This window comes from Pinus tabuliformis, chromosome 1_1, assembly GCF_031772625.1.
Source record: "Pinus tabuliformis cultivar Carrire ecotype Pingquan chromosome 1_1, CPIR1, whole genome shotgun sequence".
NCBI classification, from domain to species: domain Eukaryota; kingdom Viridiplantae; phylum Streptophyta; class Pinopsida; order Pinales; family Pinaceae; genus Pinus; species Pinus tabuliformis.
The window spans coordinates 720,161,665-720,167,664 of record NC_142297.1 but is presented as its reverse complement, the minus strand read 5'-3'; positions in this window follow the sequence as shown (position 1 = coordinate 720,167,664).

The window sequence follows — 6,000 nt, the reverse complement described above, 5'->3', positions numbered from 1 at the left end:
AGTCATGTGGATCATGATCACTACGACCAATATAGTAATCAGTTGGACTCCTTTGCTGATGCAGATTTGTTACGCAAATCTCAACTGTTTCCTCAAAGTTCGCATGCTGTTCTTGTTGTTTCAGCTTCACGGTTTGCGCTGTTTCCGCTGTTTCAGCAACTGCAAAATGTGGTCCTGCCAGTTAGGCAATTTCAACAATTGTTCAACAGCTTAATCAACTTCAAGGGTCAATTATAAAGATAGCATGATTACGTGTTGAATAATTAAACATATAGCAATGAGGAGAGTTACTATATACCTTTGAGTGTAAGCCAAAACACTAGCAAAGGCTTTCAACTAAGGGTTGAAGAGGGTAATATAATGACAAAATATAAGGTCAAAAATAGACAATATGGGATCCTAACACCTACCAAGTGTCTCAACTAAATATTCTCCTCCCGGCTCATAACATGAGGTGTCTCATCCAACTGTCTAGGGTGAGCTACCCAAGCCTTGTTTCCTGAATGGAGAGTGTCAAGGGGAAACAAACAAACACTCTGCAATTGTAAACAACACTGGAGCAAGATGGCTATGATCAAGATTCTGACGGAATTCTCAAGAGTAATCCTATGGACGAACCCCTCTTTATCTCGGATTTGCTGATAACCCCCTCGAAGCCCTGTCTCCACTAAACATGGTGTCCCCAAATGCTCAACAATGTCATCATTGATCCTAGGTGGGATGCATCCAATGGTACACATAATTCCCTTGTCCATAAGTCTCCTGGGAGGCAACGCTCCAAGCGCCTGTTGCACCATATCATCTGCCACCACATACCACCCAGTATGGCTGCACTACTCAACATTCCACTGTATGCTGCAACCTATCCCGATACACCATTGGATACTCCCAGCTATGTCTATACCATCCTGTACAATCGTGTGTCCCACCTGTGACACTGCACCTATCACTCCCTTGCATGTACTCAATGCGATGTGAGGCACTCCCACTCCATAACACAATCCAACATACTACGACACACCCCCATGTGTCTCCATGCCCATCTGTAGACCACTGCTCCACACAAGATGCTCCTACCCATCCTTGGATGTGATGGCCTAACATTGTGTCGATATGCATTGGCCCGCACCCGACCTGTATCATCACCTCCACCATCGCATCACCATGCTCTCCGATGAGGGGATCTCCCCTCCAAATCCTCCTTGAGGGACCCAAGAAGTGAATCTTCCTAGGTACCAGTACCGACGCCACCATTGCTCTGCCCTTCTATGTCTTTTGTTCCCCACATAAATGTGAATAATCCCTAACTCCATATAAGGCACTATCTAGTGGCCTGCCGATGCCACCTCCTCCAACAAACTCCCACCAGAGTATGCTGGTCATCCTGTGATCCCATGCACGACCATCAAACCAAAAATGACCTAGGGAGTCTTTCCATAAACTGGTTGGCCACTGGTGCTTACTGATACTCCCCTAGTGAATGTGTGTGCTCAACTGCTAGGCCAACTACACCACCATGGTCATAGTCAACCGACATATCCGGGGAATGATAGGTAGTCCCACCTGGATCCCAATTCTAGTATGGGATTACGGTATCCCTAATTGATCTGAATTGGAGCATATTAGTAATGTTGTGCTAATTCCCCATTCAAAAATAAACCCAAGATGCTGATCATTTTCTTTTTAAAGTGCTTAAGGATTCAAAACTTTTGCATAATTAACAGATTCCCATGAGAGTTTATTATCTACATGTTATAAACAGTTTAACATAAAAACATATTCTGAACAACTACAACAAAACAACAAAGAACATCAAAATATAACACACAACAAGCACATGATAAGGGAGTTCACCCCTCCTGGGTTACGTTTCCTTGGTCCAACTTCCAATGACTTGGGCCTCTCTATTATGCTCAAATTACATCAAAAGTGTTGTCAGGCTAGGCAGTAACTCCAATAGGCAGTAAAACTGATTCGATTTATTTCATTAGGTAGCTATTGTTATATACAAAGGATGTGACTGCTCAGTTCATCTTCTGATGACTGTTCACATTCCAAATTCACCCAATCACAGAGGATTAGGTGTCAACATTCCCCCCCTTAATCTAAAGGGATGTTGGTGAGTCCAAGCATTGTGCTGAATATTTCAAGCTTTTCTCTTCCAAGCGCTTTGGTGAAGATGTCTGCAATTTGCTCATTTGTGGAACAATGATGGAGATGGATTGTTTTGGCCTCAACATGATGTCGGATCAGATGATATTTAGTATTGATGTGCTTTGTACGATCATGGAACTTTGGGTTCTTGGCCAACTTTATTGCAGAGGTGTTGTCAATCATGAGTGGAGTTGATTGTACTTGTTTTACCTGCAAATCTTCAAGAATTTTCCTGAGCCACACAATTTCTTTCGTGCTTCAGCTACTGCCACATATTCTTCTTCTATTGTGGAATCTGCTGGAACTGATTGTTTGCGTGATCTCCAGGAGACAACTCCTGATCCAAGACTCATAGCATATCCTGAAGTAGATACCCCAGTTCCTTTGTCTCCATCAAAGTCTGAATCAGAGTATCCAATCAAGCTGAAGTCGTCCACCTGTGTGTACTTGATTCCAAGGTCTTGAGTTCCCTTCAAGTACCTTAGAACTCTTTTTGCAGCAGACCAATGTCCCTCACAAAGATTTTGCATAAACCTGGAGAGGATTCCAACAGCAAATGAAATGTCTGGTCTGGTAGTAGTGAGGTAGATGAGACTTCCTACAAGCTGTCTATACTTTGTTGTGTCCTCAAATTCCTTTCCTTCAATAGATGTGAGTTTAAGTTTTGTTCCATTGGATTAGAAAGAGGATTGCACTCTGTCATGCCAAATCTGTTTAACAAATCTCCAATGTATTTCTTTTGAGAAAGAAATATGGATTTTGGATGTTGGGTTACTTCAATGCCAAGATAGTAATGAACATAGCCCAAATCAGTCATTTCAAAAATTTTCCCCAATTCCTTCTTTATGGATGCAATGTAGCTTTCATTATTCCCTGTCATTAAAAGATCATCTACATATACCACAAGATATACAATTGTTTTGCCAACTTTCTTGACAAATAAAGTTGCATCATCAAGATCAAAATGATTGAAGTTGAGTTTCAGAAGATGCTCAGTTAGTTTTTCATACCAGGCTCACGGTGCTTGTTTGAGGCCATACAAGGACTTCACAAGTTTGCATACTTTATGTTCACATCCTTTCACAGCAAATCCTTCAGCCTGGGACATAAAAACATTCTCTTTTAGATCTCCATTCCAGAAGGTAGTTTTTACATCCATTTGATGGACTTTCCAACCATTCTGAGCTGCTAGTGCAAAGAGTGTCCGGATGGTGGCCCATTTTGCTGTGGGGGAAAAAGTTTCCTCATAATCGACCCCTTCCTTCTGTGCAAAATCTTTTGCCACAAGCCTAGCTTTGTGCTTGTCAAGTGAGCTGTCAGCTTTGTACTTGTTCTTGTAGACCCACTTGCAGCCAATTGGTTTGGTTCCAAATGGAGGATCAACCAGCTTCCAAGTGCCGTTCTTTATGAGGGCATCATACTCCTTTTGCATCGCTTCTTTCCATTTATCATGAGAAGTAGCTTCTTTGAAGGAAGTTGGTTCAAAATCTGTAGACAAGTTCAATTCACAATCATAAGAAACATCCATATCATCAGGTGAATTAGAGTCATCTACATCACCTCCATTTTGTCGGTTTGAATTTCTGGTTCCTGTTTTTCCAATTTCATCAGGATGAACACTTTCAAGTGTCTTTGTCAGCCACTTTGGGGGACCTTTCTGAGATGGTCCAGGCTATTCTGTTGATTGAGTTGGGACTGAATCAAGACCCAGTCTCCCAATTATATTAATTACATCACTTAAAGCATGATACATTGTTGGAGTTTCATTCGGGGGAGAGTGTTCTTCAGAAGAAGATTCCACATGTTGATCTAGAATAGGAATCCCCCCTTCAAGATGTGGAATCTGATTATCAAATTCTTGAAATGATTTCGTTTTTGCGAATCTATCCAAGCGATCAAGTTGCCGCTCAACAACATTGTCAGATTTGGATGATTCAAGAAAAATTACATCTCTAGATACAACAAACTTTTTATTTACTTCATCATAGAGGCGGTATGCTTTGGAGGGGTTTGAATACCCCAGGAAGATACATTTACGACTTCTAGCACCAAGTTTGTTTCTATGAACCTTTGGTATCAAAGCATAACAGGTGGAACCAAAGACCCTGATATGTTTTACCGAAGGAACATGTCCATACCACAATTCATAAGGAGTCTTGTTTCTTATAGCATTAGATGGACATCTATTCTTTATATATGCAGCACATAGAACAACATCAGCCCAAAACATTATCTTTACGTTTTTGAAGAAAAGCATGGATTGTACCATATTCAAGATTGTTCTATTCATTCTTTCAGCTACACCATTCTGTTGGGGATTATAAGGCACAGTTGTTTGATGTTTGATCCCATGTTGGCGAAGATAGCTTTAAAATTCATTTGATGTATATTCTTTTCCATTATCAGTGCGAATAGACCCAATATGAGATTGTGCATCATTTTCAATCCATTTATGAAAATTCTTGAATGTTTGAAAAGCATAAGATTTGTTCTTCAATAAATAAACCCAACACATTCTGGTGTAATCATCAATAAATGTCATGATATATTTATTTCCATTTGCAAAAGGAACAGGCATTGGACCACATAAATCTGAATGAATTAGTTCAAGCTTCCTATGTGCTCTTGAATGTGAATCATGAAAAGACTGTTTGCTATGCTTTCCTAGAATGCAAGCATCACATTGCTTATGTTTCCTAGGAATTGTAGGCAAACCAACAACACCATTTTTCTTCAATAAGCGGAGACTGTCATAGTTTAAATGTCCAAATCTAGCATGCCATAATAAACTTGATGGAAGTGTACCTTCTTCATGATGAGAAATATATGAGAAATGTTGTGCATGAGCAGGGGTTCCTTGCAGTTTGAGAAGCCTTTCTTCTTCTATTCCCCTCATGACAAGTGAGTGGTCAGATGCTTTTCTTACCTCAAGCTTTCCATCAAACATATGAATGGAGTGACCTTGCTGGCGGATGTGGACTAAGGATAACAAGTTTCTTTTGAGCTGTGGGAGATATAGAACATGATCCAGAAGAAAGTCTGGAAGACCAGGCAGTTTAAGCCTAATTGTGCCAAGCCCTGATGGCTTGATTTTTGACTGATCTACAAAGTATACTGCTCCATCAACATTGTCAGTGAAATCTTCAAAAAAATCTTTTCTATGAGTCATGTGACAGGTTTCTCCTGAATCAAGCAACCAATCATTTTTCGAAGAAGCAAGTGAAGCATTAAACAAATCTTCATTTACTCAAATGTTACATTGTGCCTCAATATAGTGAGTGGATTCAAGTGCTTTGCCTTTGTCTGTATCATCAGTTTTACCTTTCTGTTGGTTTCTTTTCTGCTCAATTTTGTCCCATGGTAGCTTGCATGTAGAGGCATCATGTGATCCATTTCTTTTGCAGTGAATGCAGTGCAGATCTGCCTTTTCTCCTTGAGAATGTCTGCCCCCCCTGCCTCTGAAATATCTTCCTCTTCCTCTTCGTCCACCTCTTCCTCTTGTAGAATCTTGAGTAGGACGCTTTTCTTTATGAGCAAGGCACACAGTCTCTTCAGAAGATTTAGGGGCTGTCTTCTTTCCAAAAGCTTTCTCTCTTTCAGCAAACTTTTTCACAAGAGAGTTAAAGGTTATATCTTTGAGATTTCCATTTTCTTGCAAAGACTCAAGATAATTGGAGTAAGAGAATAGAGTGCCTTGAGAAAAGTAATAAGAGGGATATCCAACTCAACCTTAGTGGAATTGATATCATGCATTATAGACTTTACTTCAGATGCAAGAGCAAGAGGATCATTATTTTTCAGTTCAAGGGTGAAGAGTTTAATCATGAGCTGAACAACTTCAAGTGA